This window comes from Puntigrus tetrazona, unplaced genomic scaffold (assembly GCF_018831695.1).
Source record: "Puntigrus tetrazona isolate hp1 unplaced genomic scaffold, ASM1883169v1 S000000003, whole genome shotgun sequence".
Classification (NCBI taxonomy): domain Eukaryota; kingdom Metazoa; phylum Chordata; class Actinopteri; order Cypriniformes; family Cyprinidae; genus Puntigrus; species Puntigrus tetrazona.
Genome location: NW_025047683.1, coordinates 1,879,450 through 1,889,449, shown reverse-complemented (window position 1 = coordinate 1,889,449; position 10,000 = coordinate 1,879,450).

Sequence of the window (10,000 nt, the reverse complement as noted above, 5' to 3'; positions counted from 1 at the left end):
CTGGATCATAGAGTAAAATAGGATAGAGGTTTTTTTTTACCCCGACGGGCGCCTCCTTCGCGGGAGGAGACTTTGAACCCACGGTCCCGGAGGCCGTATGGGTACCCGCCAGGGCTCCGCTCGCCCCGCCGCTGGAAAGCAGGGGCCCGCCGAGTGCAGCGACAGTCATGGGCGCCGCGTAGGTTGCTCTGCCTCCGCGGGAGGTGCGCTGCTCCTCCCAGGGGAACGGCGCGCCTTCTCGCGGATCTCTCTCCGCTTCGCCTTAGGTTTTTGTGCGTTCTTTTGCCGCCTTGGGTTTTTGAGCGGCAGACCTCTCGCCACGGCCGCTGGATCATAGAGTAAAATAGGATAGAGGTTTTTTACCCCGACGGGCGCCTCCTTCGCGGGAGGAGACTTTGAACCCACGGTCCCGAGGCCGTGGCGGGTACTCGCCAGGGCTCTCGGCTCAGCCCCGCCGCTGAAAGCGGGGGCCGCCGAGTGCAGCGACAGTCAAGTTCCTTTTTTTCTTATCGCGCTTCGCGCTTTCGCTGGTGCTCCGAGGGGAGAGGCCGCGCCGAGCCGCCGCCTCTGCCGCGCACCCGAGCTTGAGACGGGGAGGTGGGCTAGGCCTCGCCCGGGCGGTTTCGCTTGATCGGGCCGGCCGATACGATCCTTCCGCAGGTTCACCTACGGAAACCTTGTTACGACTTTTACTTCTCTAGATAGTCAAGTTTGATCGCCTTCCCGCGCCCGCCAGAGCTCCCGCGAGGGGCCCCGGGCGGGCCGGTCCGAGGACCTCACTAAACCATCCAATCGGTAGTAGCGACGGGCGGTGTGTACAAAGGGCAGGGACTTAATCAACGCGAGCTTATGACCCGCGCTACTGGGAATTCTCGCTGATGGGAAATAGTTTCAATCCCCAGTCCCGATCACGAGCGGGTTCAGCTGGTTACCCGCGCCTCGGCGCAGGGTAGACACACGCTGATCCGCCCATTGTGGCGCGCAGCAGCCCCGACATCTAAGGGCATCACAGACCTGTTATTGCTCCATCTCGCGTGGCTGAACGCCACTTGTCCTCTAAGAAGTTTTTTGACGCCACCCAAGTGGCCGCGCCACTATTTAGCAAGCCGGAGTCTCGCTCGCTATCGGAATGAACCAGACAAATCGCTTCCACCAACTAAGAACGCCATGCACCACCACCCACAGAATCGAGAAAGAGCTATCAATCTGTCAATCCTTTCCGTGTCCGGGCCGGGTGAGGTTTCCGTGTTGAGTCAAATTAAGCCGCAGGCTCCACTCCTGGTGGTGCCCTTCCGCAATTCCTTTAAGTTTCAGCTTTGCAACCATACTCCCGGAACCCAAAGACTGTGGTTTCCCGCACGCCGCCCGGCGGGTCATGGGAATAACGCCGCCGATCGCTGGTCGGCATCGCTTACGGTCGGAACTACGACGGTATCTGATCGCCTTCAACCTCCGACTTTCGTTTGATTAATGAAAACATTCTTGGCAAATGCTTTCGCTTTCTCCGCCTTGCGCCGGTCCAAGAATTTCACCTCTAGCGCGCAATACGCAATGCCCCCGCCGCCCTCTTAATCATGGCTCCGGTTCCAGAAACCCACAAAATAGAACCGAGTCCTATTCCATTATTCCTAGCTGCGTATTCAGCGGCGACGCCGCCTGCTTTGAACACTCTAATTTTTTCAAAGTAAACGCTTTGGGCCCTCGGACCGACACCCAGCCAAGGGCATCCGGGGCGCCGAGGCAGGGACCTGGGACGGGCGTGGCTCGCCTCGGGCGGACCGCCAGCCAGATCCCGAGATCCAACTACGAGCTTTTTAACTGCAGCAACTTTAATATACGCTATTGAGCTGGAATTACCGCGCTGCTGGCACCAGACTTGCCTCCAATGGGTCCTCGCCATGTGTTTAAGATACGCTATTCCAATTACAGGGCCTCGAAAGAGACCTGTATTGTTATTTTTCGCCACTACTTCCTCCGAGTCGGAAATGGGTAATTTGGCGCGCTGCTGCCTTCCTTGGATGTGGTAGCCGCTTCAGGCTCCTCTCCGAATCGAACCCTGATTCCCGCCACCCGTGGTCACCATGGTAGGCGCCTGATGTACCATCGAAAGTTGATAGGGCAGACACTGAATGAATCGCCGCCGCCGCGAAGGGCGAGCGATCGCCCGAGGTTATCTAGAGTCACCAAAGGTACCGGTCCGAGGACGGATCGGATCCCGGGGCCCGGATGGGTTTTGATCTGATAAATGCATCGCGCCTCAGCCTCCCGCCCCGCGCGAGGAGGGGCGGTCGCCCGGTCGGCGCTGCTTGCATGTATTAGCTCTGGAATTGCCACAGTTATCCAAGTACCGGTGGAGCGATCAAAGGGACCATAACTGATTTAATGAGCCATTCGCAGTTTCACTGTACCGCCGTGGTGCACTTAGACCTGCATGGCTTAATCTTTGAGACAAGCATATGTTACTGGCAGGATCAACCAGGTAACCCCTGTGGGTCGAGGGGACTAACCGACGCTGCCGCGCTTTTTGCTTACACACGGTCTCAGTCCGCCTGAGGAGGGGGCCTGGGCAGACCCCGCTGACCTCGCTAAGACCGCCGCCATAGGGCGACGCGCTGCTCGAACCTTCCGGCGGGGTCGCCGCTGGGGTGGGTGGCCGCTGGGATCGCGCCGACGCCGAAAAGTGTGTTTCACGGGACGGGGTACCGCCGCGCGCCGCTGGACGCTGCCGCTTCTGCCCTCCACGCCCGCCGTGACGGACTTCTCGCGCTCTGACCGCCGCTCAGGCCTCCTCCGGCGGGTTCGCGCGCTTCCTCGGGCTGAGGGGGCCTGCTCGTAACGAACGCCCAAATTGCCCGGCGCGCGTGCTGTCAAAGCCCAAACGTAAACCCATTGCACGCCGTGCTCTGCCAGGCACTCCCGAGCCTAGCGGCAGCGGGGCTGGCCGGGTGGGGTCTCTAGGCTAGGCGCGCGCGCGCCCAATCGATCACGCTGGGCCGAGGGGACGCCCGCCGAACGCCCTCTCTCGGCGCCTGTGTCCGTGTTTCAGGTGAAGCGCTCGATAGCTCCTCCCCGAGCTTCAGAAAGATTGCGCTCAAAACCTAAGTCGATATGGACTTAGTCGCTTTTTCGACTTTTTTTCGCCAGAGACTAAGTCCACAAAACACGCTGCTCACCAAATCGTACCCATGTAAAAGTTGTTCTGTGTAAACGCCACCTCCAGGGTCGCGGGAAAATTTGAATCATGCCCGGAGGAGGCCTCTCGGTCGGCCTGACTCGAGCCTCGGAGGGTATGGAAGTCGGACCTTTCCCGGTTGACTTAGTGCAATTTTCAAACGAAAATCATCCAGGCGCTTCATCCGACCGATCGAGTCCGGTTAAGTGCGCCTTCCCGACGCGCTTTCCCACTCGACTTCGCGCCCTGGAGGAAATTTTTTTCGCTCAAAACCTAAGTCCAAACATCCAGGCGCTTCATCCGACCGATCGAGTCCGGTTAAGTGCGCCTTCCCGACGCTTTCCCACTCGACTTCGCCGCCCTGGAGGAAATTTTTTTCGCTCAAAACCTAAGTCCAAACATCCAGGCGCTTCATCCGACCGATCGAGTCCGGGTTAAGTGCGCCTTCCGCGACGCTTTCCCACTCGACTCGACTTCGCCGCCCTGGAGGAAATTTTTTTTCGCTCAAAACCTAAGTCCAAACATCCAGGCGCTTCATCCGACCGACGAGTCCGGTTATGCGCGCTTCCCGGACGCTTTCCCACTCGACTTCCGCCGCCCTGGAGGAAATTTTTTTTCGCTCAAAACCTAAGTCCAAACATCCAGGCGCTTCATCCGACCGATCGAGTCCGGTTATGCGCCTTCCCGACGCTTTCCCACTCGACTTCGCCGCCCTGGAGGAAATTTTTTTCGCTCAAAACCTAAGTCCAAACATCCAGGCGCTTCATCCGACCGATCGAGTCCGGTTAAGCGCGCTTCCCGACGCTTTCCCACTCGACTTCGCGCCGCCCTGGAGGAAATTTTTTGCGCTTCAAAACCTAAGTCCAAACATCCAGGCGCTTCATCCGACCGATCGAGTCCGGGTTAAGCGCGCCTTCCCGACGCTTTCCCACTCGACTTCGCCGCCCTGGAGGAAATTTTTTTGCGTTCAAAACCTAAGTCCAAACATCCAGGCGCTTCATCCGACCGATCGAGTCCGGTTAAGCGCGCCTCCCGACGCTTTCCCACTCGACTTCGCCGCCCTGGAGGAAATTTTTTTTGCTTTCAAAACCTAAGTCCAGACATCCAGGCGCTTCATCCAGCCGATCTCGGCCGGGTTAAGTGCGACTTCTCGGACGCTTTCCCACTCGACCCCGGTCTCCCTGGAGGAAATTTTTTTTCGTTCAAAACCTAAGTCCAAACATCCAGGCGCATATTTCAGACGATCTCGGCCGGGTTAAGTGCGACTTCCCGGACGCTTTCCCACTCGACTTCGCCACCCTGGAGGAAATTTTTTTGCTTTCAAAACCTAAGTCCAAACATCCAGGCGCATATTTCAGACGATCTCGGCCGGTTAAGTGCGACTTCCCGACGCTTTCCCACTCGACTTCCCGCCACCCTGGAGGAAATTTTTTGCTTTCAAAACCTAAGTCCAAACATCCAGGCGCATATTTCAGACGATCTCGGCCGGGTTAAGTGCGACTTCCCGGACGCTTTCCCACTCGACTTCCGCCACCCTGGAGGATTTTTTTGCTTTCAAAACCTAAGTCCAAACATCCAGGCGCATATTTCAGCCGATCTCGCCGGGTTAAGTGCGACTTCTCGGACGCTTTCCCACTCGACCTCCACCCTGGAGGTATTTTTTGCCGCTCAAAACCTAAGTCCAGACATCCAGGCGCATATTTCAGACGATCTCGGCCGGTTAAGTGCGACTTCCCGACGCTTTCCCACTCGACCCCGCCACCCTGGAGGATTTTTTTGCTTTCAAAACCTAAGTCCAAACATCCAGGCGCATATTTCAGACGATCTCGCCGGGTTAAGTGCGACTTCCCGACGCTTTCCCACTCGACTTCGCCACCCTGGAGGATTTTTTTGCTTTCAAAACCTAAGTCCAGACATCCAGGCGCATATTTCAGCCGATCTCGGCCGGGTTAAGCGCGACTTCTCGGACGCTTTCCCACTCGACTTCTCCACCCTGGAGGTATTTTTTGCCGCTCAAAACCTAAGTCCAGACATCCAGGCGCATATTTCAGACGATCTCGGCCGGGTTAAGTGCGACTTCCGGACGCTTTCCCACTCGACTTCGCCACCCTGGAGGATTTTTTTGCTTTCAAAACCTAAGTCCAAACATCCAGGCGCATATTTCAGCCGATCTCGCCGGGTTAAGTGCGACTTCTCGGACGCTTTCCCACTCGACCTCCACCCTGGAGGATTTTTTGCCGCTCAAAACCTACGCCCAGACATCCAGGCGCTGCACAGCCGATCAAGGCCGGGTTAAGAGCGACTTCTCGACACACACACATTTACGAACCCCGTGTCTGGATTTCAATTTTCCAAAGGGCCTGGGCTCACACATTAACCCCAACGCAGTAACACTTTAATGGGCATCGTTTTATTTCATTCTCGCCCTGGATGAATGTTTTACAAAGGGCCTGCGCCACAGACTAACCCTACACACACTAACACCTTATTGGGCATAATTTTTTTCTATAAAGGCCCTGGATGAATGTTTTCTATAAGGCCTGCGCTCACAGACTAACCCCATCACAATAACACTTATGTGGGCATGATTTTATTCTATAAAGGCCCTGGATGAATGTTTTCTATAAGGCCTGCGCTCACAGACTAACCCCATCACAATAACACTTATTTGGGCATGATTTTATTTAAAAAGGCCCTGATGAATGTTTTCTACAAAGGCCTGCGCCACAGACTAACCCGACACAGTAGCGCCTTTATTGGGCATGATTTTATTTAATAAAGGCCCTGGAGGAATGTTTTCTATAAGGCCTGCACTCACAGACTAACCCCATCACAATAACACTTATTTGGGCATGATTTTATTCTATAAAGGCCCTGGATGAATGTTTTCTATAAGGCCTGCGCTCACAGACTAACCCTATCACAATAACACTTATTTGGGCATGATTTTATTTAATAAAGGCCCTGGATGAATGTTTTCTATAAGGCCTGCGCCACAGACTAACCCCATCACAATAACACTTATTTGGGCATGATATTATTTAATAAAGGCCCTGGATGAATGTTTTACAAAGGGCCTGCGCTCACAGACTAACCCTACACAGTAACACCTTATTGGGCATGATTTTATTTAATAGAGACCCTGGATGAATGTTTTCTATAAGGCCTGCGCTCACAGACTAACCCCATCACAATAACACTTATTTGGGCATGATTTTATTTAATAAAGGCCCTGATGAATGTTTTCTATAAGGCCCAAGCACCACAGACTAACCCTAACCCTAACCCTAACCCTAACCCTAACCCCTAGCCCTAACCCTAACCCTAACCCTAACCCTAACCCTAACCCTAACCCTAACCCTAACCCTAACCCTAACCCTAACCCTAACCCTAACCCTAACCCTAACCCTAACCCTAACCCTAGCCCTAACCCTAACCCTAACCCAAACCCTAAACCCTAACCCCTAACCCTAGCCCTAACCCTAACCCTAACCCTAACCCTAACCCTAACCCTAACCCTAACCTTATTGGGCATGATTTTACTCTATAAAGGCCCTGGGTGACAGTTTTACACAGGGCCTGGGGTCACAGACTAACCCCATCACAATAGCACTTATTTGGGCATGTTTTTATTTAATAAAGGCCCTGATTGAATGTTTTCTATAAGGCCTGCGCCACAGACTAACCCGACACAGTAACGCTTCATTGGGCATGATTTTATTTAATAAAGGCCCTGGAACAATGTTTTCTATAAGGCCTGCGCTCACAGACTAACCCGACACAGTAACTCTTTGTTGGGCATGATTTTACTTAATAAAGGCCCTGGAAAAATGTTTTCTATAAGGCCTGCGCTCACAGACTAACCCGACACAGTAACGCTTTATTGGGCATGATTTTATTTAATAAAGGCCCTGGAAAAATGTTTTCTATAAGGCCTGCGCCACAGACTAACCCGACACAGTAACGCTTCATTGGGCATGATTTTATTTAATAAAGGCCCTGGAACAATGTTTTCTATAAGGCCTGCGCCACAGACTAACCCGACACAGTAACTCTTTTGTTGGGCATGATTTTACTTAATAAAGGCCCTGGAAAATGTTTTCTATAAGGCCTGCGCTCACAGACTAACCCGACACAGTAACGCTTTATTGGGCATGATTTTATTTAATAAAGGCCCTGGAAAAATGGTTTCTATAAGGCCTGCGCCACAGACTAACCCGACACAGTAACGCTTCATTGGGCATGATTTTATTTAATAAAGGCCCTGATGACAGTTTTTTTAAGGCCTGCGCCACAGACTAACCCGACACATTAACGCTTTATTGGGCATGATTGTATTTAATAAAGGCCCTGATGAATGTTTTCTATAAGGCCTGCGCCACAGACTAACCCCCACACAGTAACTCTTCATTGGGCATGATTTTATTTAATAAAGGCCCTCGATGAATGTTTTGTATAAGGCCTGCCTCACAGACTAACCCGACACAGTAACTCTTTATTGGGCGTGATTTTATTTAATAAAGGCCCTGGAAAATGTTTTCTATAAGGCCTGCGCCACAGACTGACCCCGACACAGTAACTCTTATTGGGCATGATTTTATTTAATAAAGGCCCTCGATGAATGTTTTCTATAAGGCCTGCGCCACTGACTAACCTCACATAAATAACACTCTTATGGGCATGATTTTATTTAATTAAGGCCCTGATGACAGTTTTCTTTAAGGCCTACCTCACAGACTAACCCGACACAGTAACTCTTTATTGGGCGTGATTTTATTTAATAAAGGCCCTGGAAAATGTTTTTCTATAAGGCCTGCGCCACAGACTAACCCGACACAGTAACGCTTTATTGGGCGTGATTTTATTTAATAAAGGCCCTCGATGAATGTTTTTCTATAAGGCCTGCGCCACAGACTAACCCGACACAGTAACTCTTTATTGGGCGTGATTTTATTTAATAAAGGCCCTGGAAAATGTTTTCTATAAGGCCTGCGCCACAGACTGACCTCCCGACACAGTAACTCTTTATTGGGCATGATTTTATTTAATAAAGGCCCTCGATGAATGTTTTCTATAAGGCCTGCGCCACTGACTAACCTCTGCATAATAACACTCTTATGGGCATGATTTTATTTAATTAAGGCCCTGATGACAGTTTTCTTTAAGGCCTACCTCACAGACTAACCCGACACAGTAACTCTTTATTGGGCGTGATTTTATTTAATAAAGGCCCTGGAAAATGTTTTTCTATAAGGCCTGCGCCACAGACTAACCCGACACAGTAACGCTTTATTGGGCGTGATTTTATTTAATAAAGGCCCTGGAAAATGTTTTCTATAAGCACTGCGCTCACTGACTAACCTCACATAATAACACTCTTATGGGCATGATTTTATTTAATAAAGGCCCTGATGACAGTTTTTTAAGGCCTGCGCCACAGACTAACCCGACACAGTAACTCTTTGTTGGGCATGATTTTACTTAATAAAGGCCCTGGAAAATGTTTTCTATAAGGCCTGCGCCACAGACTAACCCGACACAGTAACGCTTTATTGGGCATGATTTTATTTAATAAAGGCCCTGGAAAAATGTTTTCTATAAGGCCTGCGCCACAGACTAACCCGACACAGTAACGCTTTATTGGGCATGATTTTATTTAATAAAGGCCCTGATAAATGTTTTCTTTAAGGCCTGCGCTCACAGACTAACCTCATATAATAACACTTTATGGGCATGATTTTATTTAATAAAGGCCCTGATGACAGTTTTCTTTAAGGCCTGCCTCACAGACTAACCCGACACAGTAACTCTTATTGGGCGTGATTTTATTTAATAAAGGCCCTGGAAAATGTTTTTCTATAAGGCCTGCGCCACAGACTAACCCACCCATTAACTCTTTATTGGGCATGATTTTATTTAATAAAGGCCCTCGATGAATGTTTTCCATAAGGCCTGCGCCACAGACTAACCCCACCACAATAACACAGATTTGGGTATGATTTTATTTATTAAAGGCCCTGGATGAATGTTTTCTACAAAGGCCTGCGCCACAGACTCGCCTCATAGCAGCGACGCGCAGGGCACGAATTTCAGAGTTTTTAGAGAAAAAAAAAAAAAAAAAAAAAAAAAAGTTGATGTAAAAGTTGCTCTGGTAAACGGCCACCTCCGGGGTCGCGTGAAATTTGAATCGTGCCCGGAAGAGGCCTCTCGGTCGGCCTGACTCGAGCCTCGGAGGGTATGGAAGTCGGACCTTTCCCTGGTTGACTTAGTGCAATTTTCAAACGAAAATCATCCAGGCGCATATTTCAGCCGATCTCAGCCGGGTTAAGTGCGACTTCGACGCTTTCCCACTCGACCCGCCTCCTGGAGGAAATTTTTTCGCTCAAAACCTAAGTCCAAACATCCAGGCGCATATTTCAGCCGATCTCAGCCGGGTTAAGTGCGACTTCTCGGACGCTTTCCCACTCGACCCCGCCTCCTGGAGGAAATTTTTTTCGCTCAAAACCTAAGTCCAAACATCCAGGCGCATATTTCAGCCGATCTCGCCGGGTTAAGTGCGACTTCTCGGACGCTTTCCCACTCGACCCGCCTCCTGGAGGAAATTTTTTTCGCTCAAAACCTAAGTCCAAACATCCAGGCGCATATTTCAGCCGATCTCGCCGGGTTAAGTGCGACTTCTCGACGCTTTCCCACTCGACCCGCCTCCTGGAGGAAATTTTTTTCGCTCAAAACCTAAGTCCAAACATCCAGGCGCATATTTCAGCCGATCTCAGCCGGGTTAAGTGCGACTTCTCGCTTTCCCACTCGACGCTTTGGAGGAAATTTTTT